Below are 18,706 nucleotides of genomic sequence, written 5' to 3'. Positions count from 1 at the left end.
CCGATTTTCACGAAACTTAGCACACACCATTCTGGATCTACTTCAGTACTCTTTGCCAAAATTCGTGCAAATCGAAAGATACATAGAGTCTTTGGTGCACCGTTTACCTTAAATCGGACGAAACTATATATGGGAGCTATATCTAAATCTGAACCGATTTTTTCCCAATTTCAATAGGGTTCGTCCTTGGGCCAAATAAGTGATTTGTGCCAAATTTCATCCAAATCGTATCATAAATGTTACAGGTCACTTTGTTTACAATTTAACATCTACAGACGGACAGATGGAGGGACGGACGGACATCCATAAATCGACTCAGAAAGTGATACTATGCATATTCTCAAAAGGAACCATGTGTCTATCTCGTTTCCTTTTGCCTGTTACAAACATATGCACAAAGACATGATACTCTGTACCACAGTGTGGTGAAGAGTATAAAAATCCACGTCTTGTAATAACCCTTTGAAAAATCCACCCTAATGTGTCTTTTGAAAAATGATCTGTCCCCTTTTTATAGTTTTGATATTATCGATTTTTGACGTTTCAGTTTTTATAGTTGCAATGAAATTCATTAAATTCTGCAACATTTAAATCGATGTTAGTCGGTCAGTTGGTATGTGCTGCCATTTTCATTAGAAATATTTAATCCATTAGCCTGGTATTTGTTGTGTTTAGTAACAAAGCAACAAATAAATAGAAAACTTTTTACCACAAAGTTGACTCAAAATGTATTCCATTTACTTTCGTTCGTTCTAAGACAGAATGTAACATTTTTCAATTGTCTCTCGGTATTTTTTGTTCGAAATTGCACACCGGAAGTTTTACAAACGAGTTCATCAAACAAAGGCGAAACTAAATACAATGTCGGTGCACGTACAAAGAATACACACACATACATAGAAAGGAAAATAACTAAATGGAATGGAAAAGGTTGACATGTTCTGTAAAAAAATATGACAATTGAAGAAACAAATTAAATGAAGTAGCTTCGAGAGGGCAGGGCTGGTAGCTGACAGGATGTCTGTTGGAAATAGTTATAGTTATAGATTCGAATATTAAAAAATATATATATTAAATAAATACACCTACATAAAAGATGTTGAGAAGGCAGGGAATTATTGTAATGCTCTCGCAATTACAGTTTAGCCAGATACTTATTTTTTTTTGCAATAAATCCCAACAAGTGCTTCGAGACATTTTCCAGAATTGTCATTCTTAAGCATGAACAAAGTTTAAACATAAATTTAACTTTCGAACTATAACACCCATATATTTACCCATGTATCCCGAAATACCTCTGTTAATCTGCTCTAAAAAGTTAATTGTCCTTTTAAGTGCTGCTGTTTTGGTTTTGCACCCGAATGTCAATCCTTTCACTCACTGGAAAATCGCTCATGGTACATTTTAAAAGGTGATTCCGTAAAAGGTTAACAAATCTTATTGATTAATGACACATGTCTATAGGTCTGTGGGGCATCATATATTGGCCATCATTTGTTCCTTCCTTTGCTTTTGTTCTGACAAGCTATTCCCAATTGTTTTGGCAATCTAACACACACTCACTACTGCAGTATGGCAGAACACACAACCCAAGTGTTCCGTTCCAACACTTCAAAACATTCATTCACATTTGTTTATTTTTGTATTATTAACTACCTATGGGATCGCAAAGATTTTAAGGCCTTAAAATCCTTTTAACCGAACACACACAATTCCATTGTGAAAAGGTCAAACACAAAGTGTACAATAAAAAAACTTTGGACAGCTGGCAAAAAACACAACAAATGTTTTATTGTTGTGTTGGTCTTTTTAAGTTTTGAAAACCCTACTACATACCACAAGCATATGGGATCTGGGCGTATTCGTAAAAGTGGCTGCCAATAGGGCTAACTACTTAAACGTGTATCCTCTTAGCAAAATGTTGCGGAACAGGTATAAACAACATATGTTTTCTATTTAAATTAATATAATAAATAATAAAACATATATTATATAATGAAACATATATTATAATGATGAATTGTATATGTACTTATAGGAATTGTAATATAATGGAGCTAGTATTATTTAGAGTCATAGACATAATTATTTAAATTTTTTTTTGGGAGTTTGTTGTTAAAGATGCACCTAGCACAGATAGGGCGGTCCTCAAAAATGTTAATAAAATCGGAGAAATTATTAAAGTAGACCGGCATGTTAACAGTCGCAACATCGCCCAGGAGCTAAAAATCGACAATAAAACTCTTTTAAATCATTTATACTTGTTCAGAAACGGCCAGAATAGGCGAAACATTCGGGAGCTTGGTTGGGAAGTTTTATGCATCCGCCATACAGTCCGGACTTGGCACCAAGCGAGTATCATATTTTTCTTGCATTGCAAAATTTCTTCAATGATAAACCAGTAAGGAAAGTAGTAAAGTCGGACGGGGCCGACTATATGATACCCTTCACCACTATGGGTATATTAAACAGGACTATTAACATGAAATTGGATGAAATCTAGATCTATCCATAAACATGTCATTCGCTTGTTACATTGGGACAAAATTATGTAAATCGATGTCAAGTAAATATCTATAGGTCATCCGTTGGTCTATGTCTGTACTTCTAGAAAACGCAACTACGTAATTCTATGCTCAATTGTGTACTTTGTGCAAAATTTGATGTCAATTTGACTAACATGAGAAGGTTGATGCCCAATTTACTTAAAATCGGCCGAAAATATAATATATCCAAATATGAACCGATTTTAACGAAACTTGTCACTGGTTAGGCTATACTGATTTCAGTTCGTTTTGTTCCTATCTACCATGTATTGGTTCCTTGGTGCGTCAATTACTTAAAATCAAGCTATAATATAAGGGAGCTATATCTAAATCTTGACCGATTTTCTCGAAACTTGGTGACATCACTCTAGGCTCAATTCAGTACGTTATGCCAAATTTGGTGCAAATGGGAAGATATATAGGGACTTTGGTGCACCATTTACACGAAATCAGACGAAACTACATATGGGAGCTATATCTAAATCTGGACCGATTTTCACGAAACTTGCCAGACATCATTCTAGGCTCAATTCAGTACGTTATGCCAAATTTCATGCAAATCGAAAAATATATGTGGACTTTGGTGCACCATTTACATGAAATCGGACGAAACTACATATGGGAGCTATATCTAAATCTGGACCGATTTTCACGAAACTTGGCAGACATCATTCTAGGCTCAATTCAGTACGTTATGCCAAATTTCATGCAAATCGAAAAATATATGTGGATTTCGGTGTACCATTTACATGAAATCGGACGAAACTATATATTGTAGCTATTTCTAAATCTGAACCGATTTTCACGAAACATGACATCACTCTATGCTCAATTCAGTACGTTATGCCAAATTTCGTGCAAATCGAAAGATATATAGCGACTTTGGTCCACCATTTACATGAAATCGGACGAAAATATATATGGGAGCTATATCTAAATCTGAACCGATTTTTTCCCAATTTCATTAGGGTTGGGCCAAACAAATGAGCTGTGCCAAATTTCATCCAAATCGGATTATAAATGCGACCTGTACTTTGTTTACAATTTAACACGAACAGACGGACAGACGGACGGACATGCATAAATCGACTCAGAAAGTCATTCAATGGATATTCTCTAAAGGAACTATGGGTCTATCTCGTTTCCTTTTGCCTGTTACAAACATATGCATAAAGACATAATACCCTGTACCACAGTGTGGTGAAGTGTATAAAATGGTATTTAGGGAGGATTGTGAAAATGGACTACTAGAGTTTTTTTTTTTTTTTTTTTTGTAAATAGAGAGCAGCACTTCTATGAGAGAGGCATTATGAAGTATCCTTTAAAATGGCAACAAATCATACAATAAAACGGTACATATCTGGCCCAATTCATTGAAAGATAATGGATTTCTTTTTTCCCAAACCAATTCGTTGGTCCTAGACCCACCTTTTAGTATACCGATCATCTAAATAAGATACAGGTCATGGTAAAGGGCCAATCCACACGAAATTTTGTATGTAGAACGGGATCTCCAATCGTCATATCCCGATTAGCTGAGTCGAGCTAGACATGTGTGTCCGTCAGTCCATTATACTTTGTAAACAGGACGGGTTCTGGTCAAAGAAGTTCCCTATTGTTTTGTGGTAATGATGGGGTAATATATTGTGGATTTTTCTGCTTACTCTAGATGCCACAATTACGACCTGAACACCACGAAAATTTACACGAGGAAGAAAATCTCGCCAAAGAATTAGAATGACTGTTTTGATGAAGATCGGGCAATATTTAGCGGCTCAAATGGACAGAGGCTTTTTTGTGAAAAATAACCATATTTTTTTCTATGGGGTATATATTTACTTCTGAATGATATATACTATATGTTAATAGTATATCCGAGAGGAGTGCTCGACCTTTAAATTGATACCAATTATATTGTTGTATGTAGGAGATTTAATTAAAAACTTACATTAGCACACTAGAGGGCGGAAAGTTTGCAAGGACGACACATCTAATTTTCGATGATGATCAGTTGATATTTCGGGTTTAAAATGAACTAAAATTTTATTTTTGTCTGGGTTTCTTGTCGCTTTAGACGACATATAAATTTATATCCAAAATTGTGGACAAAAACAACCAAATATGGTGCCGCTACCACTGAAATTTACATATCTTTTCCTGACGCTTTTGGGTGTTTTCAACCCTAAAAAGGCTAATTAAAAGGGTTAATTTGCAACTAATAGTGAGTTCGATAAATATTAATGTATCCTAACTTTTTTTGTCGTTTGCACATTTTTAATTAGAACTACAGAGTAGGAATATATGTTTGGGCATCGAGTAGGTTCGATTCCCATCTCTGCACCTTATTCAATTATTTTGAAGAAGTGAGCCGACATAACACATTATTGAAGTATGTTCATTTGGAACGCATTTGAAAAGTAATTTGTTTTTTATTTATTTATAAGTGAATTTGTTTAGAATTTGGATATGGGTTCCAGGGACATTTATTTTTTGGTTCTACTTTTCAGATAGCTAACAAAGAAAGGTCATTCAGTTGGAGTGGCCGGGAATGATGTTGAAGGTCAAAGGAGATTTAAAAGGTATGGACAACATTTTGGAGGGATTATTTGCGTGGAGTGAACTGTTGAAGAATTGAAGGGGTAATTAACACGTTGACGGACAGTAGAAACAAGTGACATTCGAAAACATGACACTAGGCTTCTACTTGTACGCTGGTAAATGCACATTTGTGCTGCTACTTTTCATGGTTCCATTGTACTTAATTTTATACACAACATTGGATTTGTCGTGTGTGAGAATCTGCGATTTTGTCCGGCTGTAGGAATTATTATTTGTATTACTGCTCTTTAAAGCTAGTTGGTATTGGTCTCTGCTGTATAAATTTGATTTGGAAAAACGTTCGGGAAAACCAGGTACATATGTCGATCTTCGGTATGTTTTGTCTGGCTTAGGTTCAACATTTTTGTTGGATTTAACATGTTTTACGAGATCGTTTATAGTTATTAATGGGAAATCATTCATCTTCAGGATTCTTCTGACGTCACATTCATTCTTATGATGGAATATTTGTTCAGGGATCTATAGAACGAGATTTTCTATTTTCAGAGATTTATTAGAGGTTTGGATTGAAAAATCAGAGGTCTATTAGAAGAGGATATTTTCCGAAGGCCATAATCTCCAGTAGCAATGTCTGTAGTTTGAGAACCTAATTTTCAATGTCAGTTGAAAATCGTATTTCATGTTAAAACTAATGAATATGCCCTTTGGAAAAATTCGTTTAAGCAGGAGATTTTCTATTTTCAGGGATTTATTAGAGATTTGGATAAAAAAATCAGAGGTAGCTTAAACATAATTTCACTCACTGAAATTTACATATCTTTTCCTGACGCTTTTGGGTGTTTTCAACCCTAAAAAGGCTAATTAAAAGGGTTAATTTGCAACTAATAGTGAGTTCGATAAATATTAATGTATCCTAACTTTTTTTGTCGTTTGCACATTTTTAATTAGAACTACAGAGTTGGAATATATGTTTGGGCATCGAGTAGGTTCGATTCCCATCTCTGCACCTTATTCAATTATTTTGAAGAAGTGAGCCGACATAACACATTATTGAAGTTGTTCTATGTTTTTGTACAAGGTACTAAAATGTGAATACCGATGTTTTCCATCGTAATAATTGATCTATATCGACAAGTTGGACCGATGGTTATGGTATGTTCCTCTATTCCTTAACCAAATAACAGGTCTCATGTTGGTTTTGTTCTTCCCACTGACACCTATAGTTCGAATGGTCCACCCGTCTTTCTGTCTGGCCAGCTGGTGCGCACGATAGTGTAGGTAACACCGCGAATAATTGGTATACCGCGAATATAATCGTCATATATCGACAAGTTGGATCGATGGTTAAGGTATGTTCCCCTATTCCTTAACCAAATAACAGGTCGCATGTAGGTTTTGTTCTTCCCACTGACACATATAGTTCGAAATGGTTCAAAACAAGTTATTACATTACATTACATTCGATTTACAAGCTGGTGCGCACGATAACTCTCGAAGGGAGTAACCGATTTCAACCAAACCTCGTAATATTTCTCCCAACCTTAGCTCAAGTTCGAAGATGGTGAATATCGGTTTACTCATTTTGGTAACATCCCCACAAAATGGCCAAATTTGTGCAAAAAAAAAAAAAAATCTAAATCTAATGTGAACAAAATTTTATTATCTTTACCAAGTCTAAATCAAGTCCGATGATGGGACACATTGGTCCACTCCTTCTGGTACTTTCTCTAGAAATGGTAAAATTGCCAATATTTTCAAATCCAACAATAGGTAAATAAAATTTCCAATTTGAACAAAACTTTGCACAACTTTTTTAAATTTAACAAGCATAGATCAAGTCCAAAAAGGGGCCAATTGGTCCACTCCTTCTGGTACCTCCCCCATAAATGGTCAAAAATTTCAATATTTATAACATGAATATTGATCGAAAGAAATGTCCGATTTGAACCAAATGTTGTAAAATCTACTTTATTTACCAAGCCAATATTTACAAATCCAATAATAGGTGAATGAAATTTCCAATTTGAACAAAACTTTGCACAACCTTTTTAACTTTAACAAGCTTAGATCAAGTCTGAAAATGGGACCAATTGGTTCTTTGGTACCTCCCCCATAAATGGTCAAACTTTTCAATATTTATAACTTGAATATTAGTCGAAAGGAATGTCCGATTTGAACCAAATGTTGTAAAATCTATTTTTTACCAAGCCTAGATCAAGTTCGAAGATGGGATTCATTGGTCAACTCCTTTTGTACCTCCCCCACATTACACATCCATCCATCACATCCGATGGCTTATTTTTATTTCCAGACATCAATAAATAAATGGGTGCTCAACGATTTTTGTCAGAAGATGCTGTTGAAGCTCGCGTTTTTGAGATCCGTCAATATGATAGAAAAAATTATTCGACATTTGATTTGAACGCATGCGAAATGTGTTTGAAAAACTATTAAACGATTTTGTGTGATAAATATTCGCATTTTCATTATTGGTTCATAAATATATAAAGTAAGCTTCGTAATTTGTTATTTCGGCTCTTCAGATAATGAAATCTGTCTGTGATGCTCTAGATGACCGTGAATTTATTATTATGGCATTAAAATTAAGAGGACAAGCCTTAATTTCCATGCCGTAATAATAAATCCATGAATGCTCAAGAAATACTTCGGGGAAATACTATCTCGTAAACTCGATATATGGTTATACCTTGAAATTACTGGTGCAGAACATACGAGTTTTCCACGTTTTTGTTCACAAAAATTATGTTTTATGAACACTTGATTACGGATTTTAAGAGCTTGTATGTGTTGAACAAACTAAATAACGAAATTGACCTTAATATTGACAGAAGTCTATCAAAGCATGGCAAAATTACTTAAATTTGTCGTATAATTTTAAATTTTCAACAAAATAGTATAAAATTATTTTTCTAATTAAATTTAAAATTGTGTGCCTTGAAAATATCCTTGCGTATTAATTAATTTCTCGAAGTTTAATTTAATTTTGTTAAGTTTAAATATATACACATACAATCACATATGATTACGTGTAACAAATAAATGTCACTTTACAGTTTTTGTTTATGACATACATGTCCAGAGATAAATAAAAACTTCAGAATATAGTTTTATACAAGTATGTGTGTGTATATACAGCTTTACATAAATTATAAAATTTTCCCCTTTCATATTTATAATTAAACAAAAAAACAACTTGCAAACTTTTGTTGGACAAGAAAAATATGTAAAATGTTTCATTAAAAAGTTTTGACATTTATTTATATTTTAAGACATTTCCCTTAACACATACACGCACACACACACTCTCAATGCTTTTATTTTGCCAGTCTTTTTTTGGTAAATGTCAACTATGGCATTTATTCCTTTTATTACCAAACATATGGATGAATATATGTACATACATACACAAGTGTATATTTATATATGTATGTATGTAAATTGATGTAGCTGTAATCCTCAATACGATTGTCTGTTTTTTTACATATGTATGATTGTATGTGTGTAAATGGTATTTGCACCCTTTTTTGTGTGTGCCAGGACAATTTCAAAAAAAGTTTTAAATGTCATCAGGTCGTCGGCTTAATCACCATTGTTCATTTCCTTTTGTTTTCTCACTCTCTTCGTGTTTTTGGGTTGGTATTGTTGGTATTGTCTTATGACCATCATTTTTTGTTTTTTGGCAAAAGTTTAATGGCGATGCGTTGCCCACTACAACAACGATTTGGAGCCAACAAATTTTGCCAAGACCACAAGGGATAACTTTAAATTGTAATGGAATATTTAATAACGATGGGCTGTCAAGTTTTCAAGAATATTTTTTTGTTTTTGGTTATGAAATATTGTTGAAAATTCTCTTCGGGAAGTTTGCCAAAAAACGAAATCAAAAGAACAAAATCAATTATGCTGATTGTGTTGTTCGGCTGTAGTTTCTTGTTCGTTTTAATTTGGAATTGTGATGAATGGTTGTTGAAGGCATCGTTTTGATTGGAAATCTTCTATTTTTGAGGATGTATTTTTGCCTTTTTGGAATTTCAGTGCCAACAATTACATTTAAGGCCCAAAACACGTTACCAAACGATGGTAAAGTTTGATATTTCGATTTCGCAACGGATCGACCCAATCTATTGCAGTGTGTTTCAATCGATGCAGAATGCTTTAAACTGTTTAAAATTGTTGGATTTACGTTTTCCTAAGAGTTAGTAATTCTAAATCACAGTCAATTATTATGAAAATTAGTTTAGGATCCCATAGATAACATAAATGGTGCAAAATGAACTAGATATACAATAGAACAGGACTGAGTACCAATCGTTCATTTGGGGATAAGTTTTTCTGAACTATTTTTTTCGAAACGACCCAACTCTACTCGTGGCTGACACTCGGCCAAAGACAAATGTCGTCTAAAAATAGCCGTCATGTCCATATACTCAATACACGGTTCGTTTCTATTGATGCCAATAAATTCAGACAATATACGGTCACGATGCTTCAAAAGACATTTTTAAGATCGTCATAGGTGAGGTGCCGAATCATAGATCTATGCTTATGAGTCCCAAACAAATAGCAAACTGATTGGTTCTTCGAAGACGAACCAAATTCCAAGGAAAATAGCTCGTAGTAGAATCACTTCGAAGCAAATGGAGGAGTGTTTCTTCAGAAAAACTGATCATATGGTGGATATTCCGCTTGACGAAAGTATTCCGTTTGTCGGAAGCCTTCGGAGAAATTAAAAAAAAAAAAATGAACAAACGCATCATCGAGCACCAAGACAATCGGCTCATACTAATATTCAATTTAGAAATATTGAAAAATTTTACCATTAGTGGGTATGTCACCAGAAGACCAAGAACGGTGGGTCCTTTTTCGGACTTGATCGAGGATTGGTAAATATACTAGGCTGTGCAAAATTTGGTCGGACATTCCATTCGCCAATTATTTGATTTGAAAATTTTGAAAGTTTTGACAATTTGTATTATACGTACCAGAAGGAGTAGACCTATGGGACCCATATTCATACTTGATAGGTAAAGATAATAGGTTATACAAAGTTTGGTTCAAATCGGATAGTCCGGTCGCAAGATATTTTTGACCATTTTGGGAGGTACTAGATATCCCCAACTTAGAACTTGAACTAAGTTTGGGACAAATATATATGGGATGTCAAAGCTGGATTGAAATTGGTTACTCCCTTTCAAAAATACTAACGAAAAAATATCCACCATGTTCTGAGTATAAAAAATGGCTCAGCATTTTTTTAGAAATATTTGAAACCCTATGATAACCCAAAATATAAAAATTATTTAATTTCGTCCGTCTGTTGGTGGTGAGGGATATAAAAATGTAAACTAAACCAGTGAGCGGAGAATTATAAACGAGCGGGGCGGCCATATGAAACCCTACACAACTATCACTAAACTCCAACTTTCTGCGGATCTATATTCCTAGCGTGGACAATATTTCACGATATTTGCACCCTCTTAACCGATTAGATTTTCAAAGCTCGCCCGTATTACCCTGACATATTTTCCGAATCTTGTTTTCTACACTGAAAATTATCACAACGATCTTGTAATTAGTTGGCCAGAGCCCAACTCCGTTTACCTTTTGTGATGTTCTACGTATAATATTGGTATATATATCGACTAGAAAAAAACTGAAATAACGTTTTCGGTCCATTGCACCCCTTAATATCATCCAATCATCACCGACAATTATAGGCGTCGTTCTTGAACATAACCGGAACTTCATATACAATTTTAATGCGATCAGTGTGACATTTCCGCCCTCTGGTGTAGTTATGGCAATAACTAATAATAATAATATAATAATAATGATCAACCACTCCTCCACGATTCACTGCTAACTTATCCGGTTTATGTCCTTCTGGAGTATATATACGCCATGGACTGTCTGGGTCCCTTTGACCCGCTAAATATTTACCGATTGTAATGAAAAGGTTCATACTTATTTCTTGCCTACACCCCCAAAATTTCGTTCAATATAAAATTTCGTGGTGTTGTCATTATTGTTCATACACAAACAAAACTGATCTGATTTGGCACGAACCGTGGCTTGTACTTTGTCTACAAATTATAATGGACAGACGGACGGACTCACTTGTTTAGATCGACTCAGCTAGTCGAGATAGGATGATCGTTATAATAAAAGGTGGATTTAGGACCAATATTTCGCTGCTTTACGAACTCTTGAAACCACACAAATTTGTAAATGAAATCCTTGTAAATGTAGTGATTCCTAAAAGTAGCGTTAAAATGCCACATATAACTTAACCACGCAATAATAATTATAATTGTTTATGAAACAATATACTCTCAGTTAATTTACACACACAGAAAGTGTCCTTAATGCCATAGATATCCGTTTAAAGCTTCACACATTTAAATAAACGAAATACAACAAAAGCAGCACAAAACAATTAAATAAAAGAACACGACAATAAACCAAAAACAATAATAAACATTTCTAACACTTACGAGTACAACAACCAACATGGAGGCACGCCACGACATCGCCAACACCAATGTTGACCCCGGCATAGCATAAAATTAAATTGAAAATGTCTGTGCTCCCATGTATCTGAGTGTCCTCAGAACAAGGACTATTTATGCCACTGTTATTTGCTTTTGTTTAACTTTATTAGACTTAGACTTCGTATTTGAGCCGAGTAGAGCAGAGGGTACAACTAAATTCAATTAGAATTACATCATCATAATAACGCATATAATTGCTATTGTGTTTGTGTACTCATTGCTGTTGCTGGCTGTTTGGCATTACTTACTTTCGTGCTTGCTTTTGTTGTACACGCAGTAATACTTGTTCTTAGAACAAGTTGTAAATGAATGCCGTTCCGACGTCTTCTTCATCTTCTCTGAAACGAACGTGTTTCCATTCTAGGATATTTAGCATCGCTATGTGATGTGATGTGCTGTTTTTGCCAACATCTCTTCTTTTTGCTTTCCTTGTCGTCGTTCTTCTTATTCTTGTTGGCAGACACACAAACGAGTCTGGCACAAATGGCAAACAATAAACCAAAGAACTTAAAACTAATCCTGGTAATGCCAACAAATGACATTCTGTTGTTTTAATGTAATACTATTCCACATACTGCTACTACTAACCGATATACACACAGAGAGACAAGCACCCGCCCGCACACACACACACGAAGACATATCAAATTATATCATGGTATACCTACAATAAAATGAGCTACTACGTACATAGAGTACATTGATATTGTAAGAGATACAGCTTAATATATATATCGGTTCAGATTTGGATATAGCTCCCATATACATTTTTGCCCGATTTAATGTAAATTGTGCAATGTACTGATGTTACTACAACCTTTCGTGTGTCAAGTTTTCTTGAAACCGGTTCAGATTTACTTATAGCTCCTATATATACTTTCGGCGGATTCGAAGTAAATGGTGCACTAAAGCTAGGCCGATTGACACAATGTACTGAAATTAATATCAATTAATATCTGGCAGTTTTAGTTAGGTTCAGATGTAATTTCGACTTTTTCGTGTTGATTGTACACCAAATAATCAATGGGTGCCTGACTGAAATTACATTTTAAACAGTGGAGCTTACCAAATAGCGTGTGTAAAGTTCACAAGACCACATATTTAAATAAAAAAGTTCACAAGATCACATATTTAATTAAACATATTTATTCAATGTTCCTTCGGAAAAGCGACTTCTGTTAGAATATACCCAAAGTGGTGAAGGGTATCACATAGTCGACCCAGTCCGACTTTACTACTTTTCTTACTGGTTTATCACTAAAGAAACTTTGCAATGCAAGGAAAATATGATAATCGATTGGTGCCAAGTCCGGACTGTATGGCGGATGCATTAAAACTTCTCAACCTAGCTCCCGAAGTTTCTGGCGAGTCACTGTAGATGTGTGTGTTCTAGCATTGTGTTAGTGGAGCACGACACCTCTCCTGTTGCCCAATTCTGGCCGTTTCTGGTCAATTGCTCTCTTCCAAACGGTCCAGTTGTTGACAGTAGAGATCATAATTTAGCGTTTGGCTCATAATAAATAATCCCCATCCAGTCCCACCAAACGCATAGTAAAACCTTCCTGGTCTTTAGTCCAGGCTAAACCACCATTTGAGGTGCTTCACCGCTCTTTGATCACGATCGTTTTCGCACAGGGTTGTCGTATGTGATCCATTTCTCATCTCCAGTCACCATCCGTTTAAGAAATTTGTCTATCTCATTCTATAGGCCAAGTAAATTCGATCCATCCTATTTTTGTTCTGTTAATTGGTGTGGCACCCAAACATCGAGTTTCTTTTTGAATCCAGCTTTGTGTCTATTTTTAGCTCCTGGGTGATGTTACCACTGCTAACATGCCGGTTAACTTCTATAAGTTCTCCGATTTTATCGACCTTTTCGACGACCGGCCAAAGTTTTTTTCTCCGACTTAATTTTTGGTTCTAGGATGAACTCTATTGAAATTGGTGGAAATCCGTTTAAATTTAGACATTGTTTCCATATATATTATTTTTTCCGAATTCACAGCAGGCCACAAAAGTCTCAATGGTTGTCAGAATGAGACGAAATTTGTCACAGCCTTCCAGATGTAGTGTGTTATTTTTTGAAGTAGTTCGACCTATAGAAGTATTTTCTTTACAAAAGCATTAATTGCTAAATTACGGTCTTTAAAAAAAATTGGGAAGATCTTTATATTGGGGCTATGTCAAAAATTAACATTTGATATTGTGATATGACAAGTCGTTCGTTTTTATACCCTTCACCACACTGTGGTACAGGGTATTATGTCTTTGTGCATATGTTTGTAACAGGCAAAAATAATCGAGATAGACCCATGGTTCCTTTTGAGAATATGCATAGAATCACATTCTGAGTCGATGTATGCATGTCCGTATGTCCGTCTGTCCGTCCGTCCGTCCGTCTGACCGTCCATGTATTTTTGTGAACAAAGTACAGGTCGCATTTATGATCCGATTTGGATGAAATTTGGCACAGATTACTTAATTGGCCCAAGGACGAACCCTATTGAAATTGGAGAAAATCGGTCGACGTATAGGCATAGCTCCCATAAAAGGGTACCCCCTAATTTTCGGTATTTTGAGGTTCTTGAGCGCGTTTTTAATTGAATTCGCTGAAATTTGGTACTTTGGGTTCTTATTGGGTAGCAAATCTCCCTACCAAAAATTATAAATATAGGTCCATTTTTTCGGATAGCTCCCATAAAAGGGTACCCCCAAATTTTCGGTATTTTGAGGTTCTTGAGCGCGTTTTTTAATTGAATTCGCTGAAATTTGGTACTTTGAGTTCTTATTGGGTAGCAAATCTCCCTATCAAAAATTATAAATAAAGGTCCATTTTTTCGGATAGCCCCCATATAAGGGTACCCCCAATTTTCGGTATTTTCGGGTTCTTGGGCACGTTTTATAACGGAATTCTCTGAAATTTTGTACATTGGGTTCTTATTGGGTACCAAATTACTCCACCAAACATTATAAAAATAGGTCCAGTTTTTATGGTAGTCCCCATATAACGGTACCCCCAAATTTTTGGTATTTTGGGGGTTCTGATCGTATTTTTCGACCGAATTGACTGTAATTTAGTTAGTCGAGTTCTTATTAGGTAGCAAATCTCTCCACTATAAATTATAAATATTGGTCAATTTTTTCTGGTATCCCATATATAAGGGTACCCCTCAATTTTCGTATTTTCAGGTTCTTGAACCAAATTTTTTTTATACCCTTCACCACACTGTGGTACAGGGTATTATGTCTTATGCATATGTTTGTAACAGGCAAAAGGAAACGACATACACAATTTTGAGAATATGCATATGCGATTTAAGCACGAAATTTGGCACAGCGTAACAAATTAGGCCTAGAATGATGTGTGTTAAGTTTCCTGAAAATTGGTTCAGATTTATATATAGCTCCCATATATATTTTCTACCGATTAAATGTAAATTGTGCACCAAAGTCCCTCTATATCTTTCGATTTGCACGAAATTTGGCACAGCGTAATGAATTATCTCTAGAATGATGTGTGTTAAGTTTCCTGAAAATCGGTTCAGATTTAGTTATATATCTTATATATATTTTCGTCCGATTTAAGGTAAAGTGTGCACAAAAGTCCCTATATATCTCTCGATTTGCACTAAATTTGGCTCAGCGTAATGAATTGGGTCTAGATGTGTGCTAAGTTTCCTGAAATCGGTTCTGATTTAGATATAGCTTCTATATCTGACCAAATGAACAATTTTGTATCGGTTGCAGAATGACGTGTTTATGGTTCCAAATTCATTTTACTGATCCGTTAAAAATGCGACGTCTGTTAGGATTCATCTGTTGAATATACTCAAAGTGGTGAAGGGTATCATAAAGTCGGCCCCGTCCGACTTTACTACTTTCCTTACTGGTTTATTATAGATATTGAAAGGTATGTTCCTAACATAGTAAATAATATGAAAAAATGAACGTAGCAGTATAGTTGGACGGTGTCGACCATCATTCAAATAAAAGTTTGGGTCCATTCGACCCGTGACATATTGATCTATTATCATTAAACGGTGATGCCTTTTCCTTGCCCAAAGTCCTGTCCCCATATACAATTTCATAATGTTGTGTTCATAATTGTGGCCTCAAGAGCTGTCAGAAAAACAGACAAAAATAATTGGTATTTTTTATCCCCTAAATATTAGGCGATCATTACCAAAAACAATACCGGTCTTCATTGGCCCAAACCGAACCTACATGCAGTATTTCGTGACACTTTGTACATAACTGTAGCTTGTCGAGATATGACGATCGGTAAACAAAAAGTGCCCAATATTTCGCAACGTTACAAACTCTTGGGCCACACAACATAGTTGTGTAGAGTATAAAAACTTCTAATACTTATTATATATTTCAAAGTGATTTAATTAATTATTTTTCATTATTTTCCAATTATATTTTATTACAAATTTTAAAACTTATAAGCTGCATTTATTTATAATGTTGCAAACAATTAAAAGAAATAAACTTATTTTATGACATTTCAATCAATTTCCAGAACACAAAATGCTCCTAATTGTACTTATTTCAAATACGCTGCCTATGCAACAACAATAAAAAAAACTTTTCCTCAGAATTTTTAAAAATTTATGACAATTGTACAATAAAAACATACAATAAAGGAACATTACAGCTACACACCTCCTACTACTCTACGTTTGATGTTAAATTGAGTGAAACAAAAACAAAGCTAAGCAAAACAAAAACAATAAGACAAGAAAATCGTATTGACGATACAAAGGGCGGACCAAAAATAAAAATAGCTTAGCACAGCCTTCTGTTTTTTTGTGAACACTGGAAAACACAGCCTAAACACATACTCACACCCAGGCCAAGGGCAAGGAAAAAAGCACACACACACAAATCATAAAGTGAATCTACAATAAAACACTCGTACTCACACCCTCTCAACACACACACAAATCATAAAGTGAATCTCAAACTTTGTTATATTGCCTGATTTTGTTTTTTATTTGGTAGAACAATAAAAATTCATTGGCAAAACAATGGATCTTTATTTTGCCAGACCAACACAATTTGTTATTGCCTGGTGTGTTGTTGTTGTTCTTGTTGTTGATAACATAAAATCTTAGATTTCAGCCTATAAATGTTAAAGCAGATGCCGAACAACAGAAAAACTTTTTCAGCAATTTTCTGGTTATTGTTCAAAAGAAATTGAAGCAACATTTTACAAAAGAAATTTGATAGGTGATAGACATGTTGAGGATTTATTGAAGGATTTTTTTTTTTTTTTTTTTTGAAAAAAATATTTAATTTATACATGATATATTATGAAAAGGAGCAAAAGCCTATAATTCAGAATTCCGTCTAATTATCAACACGTAGAAGAAATTTCGACATGGAATTAAATTAAAGTTGGGGGACTTTTTGGGGCAACCAATTTATAACTTGACAATGTACATAACAAAAATTATTTAAAAACTTTATTTACTAATGACGTTAAACCCCGCGTTAATTTAGTTTTTTTACGTGCCGGATCTAATGAGCCCAGCCCTTCAGCCCTTGAATGTAGGAAAAACAACAAAAAGTTATTTTGACTAATTCGCGTATATAATCGCGTTTTTCTTCGAATTGATTTCACATACATTCAGTCTTGTGTTATCATATTCGCGAATCTGTGTGAAAATGCGTCAAAAATGCATCGATACGCGAATAGTATGCGAATTAATATGCGTATTTTATCCAAAATCGATTGTGGAGGCACATCCGCGGTTCTTAACCGATTTGCGTTGATGCAAAATATGAAAATAAATAGAAATAAAAACACAATTTTTTAGAATTTTTGACCAAACGTAGATTTGGTTGTTTTATTGAATTATTCGTGAAACAATTAATATTACCTTTTTACAGTAGTGTAGGGCTGTATGCTGATAGGTCGTGAACCAAAGAACGAGTGTTGTTAAAAGCTAAGATGTCACAAAGCGGCGATTTGACATAGCAACTCGTTATATTTTGCTACTACCTTTTGTCTTTAGTACGAAATACTCAAAGACGTATATAAAGGTAGTGAACAAGATATAACGATGGATTAGAATTTACTTTAATTCAAATTAAATTATATTTCAAATTAAACATTGCCGCCCGCGTTGCAACATCTTGCTATGTTGCAAAATGAATATATGTAGATAATGTTTCGTTTGTTATTTTTTTTTTTTTTTTTTTTTTTTTTTTTTTGTTTTATACTTTTTTCAAAAAACATTTTATGGCTAAAGTTTTGCTCGACGAGCAGGATCGTGCAATGTCTCGTCAAGATCTGATCCGTTAGCTTTTTTATAGTCAAAAGACTCGGTCTTGCGGCTAGGCAATTGAAGATTGCCCATCGCGTGATGATTCAATACTACATGGAAAAACAGGGCTAGAATAAGTTGTGTGGCTTCATGCATTGTTTTAAACCTCTGGGCTTAACATCATGCTGACCGTCGCAGCTTCGTTGAACCGAGAATCGGCAAGTTGCAAGCCAGCGTGATATTCTTTATGCCGCACGGACACAGACTCCGAAGGAGCAATTATAAGTCCCAAACCAATGACTCTCGCTAAGAGTATTTGCGTAACTTTGTAGGGCTAAATGAACGGACGGACGTTTAGAGGCTGATTTTGTTGGGACAACATTATGCACGCTCTTTTCGAACCCTGGTTCTTTCGGCAGTGTGCCGAAATAGGTGGCGACACCACCGGGTTTCCTGAAGGAACTTCAGGGACCGTCGACGACGTTCTTTCGACAGTGTGTCGAAAGAGGTGGCGACACCACCGTTTCTCCTGAAGGAACTTCAGGGACCGTCGAAGACGGACTTTAAATTATTTTTCTCCGATGGAGAAGCAGCTTCGTGGGACCCGAAGGGCGTAGACTCGTTGGCGATGGGGACACCTGTGAGGTTGTAGTCCCTTTCCTCATCGGACATGAGGACGTCGTCTTCAATATCGGGGGTACCGCAGCCATCGTACCTAAATTTTCCATCTTCTGTGAAAATAGAGAGATGTGAT

The sequence above is a fragment of the Musca vetustissima genome, unplaced genomic scaffold (assembly GCF_032173495.1).
Source record: "Musca vetustissima isolate MV318-11 ecotype Yass unplaced genomic scaffold, APGP_CSIRO_Mvet_v1 utg44259, whole genome shotgun sequence".
NCBI lineage: Eukaryota > Metazoa > Arthropoda > Insecta > Diptera > Muscidae > Musca > Musca vetustissima.
The sequence above is the reverse complement of the archived record's forward strand: the minus strand, read 5'-3'. Positions refer to the sequence as shown.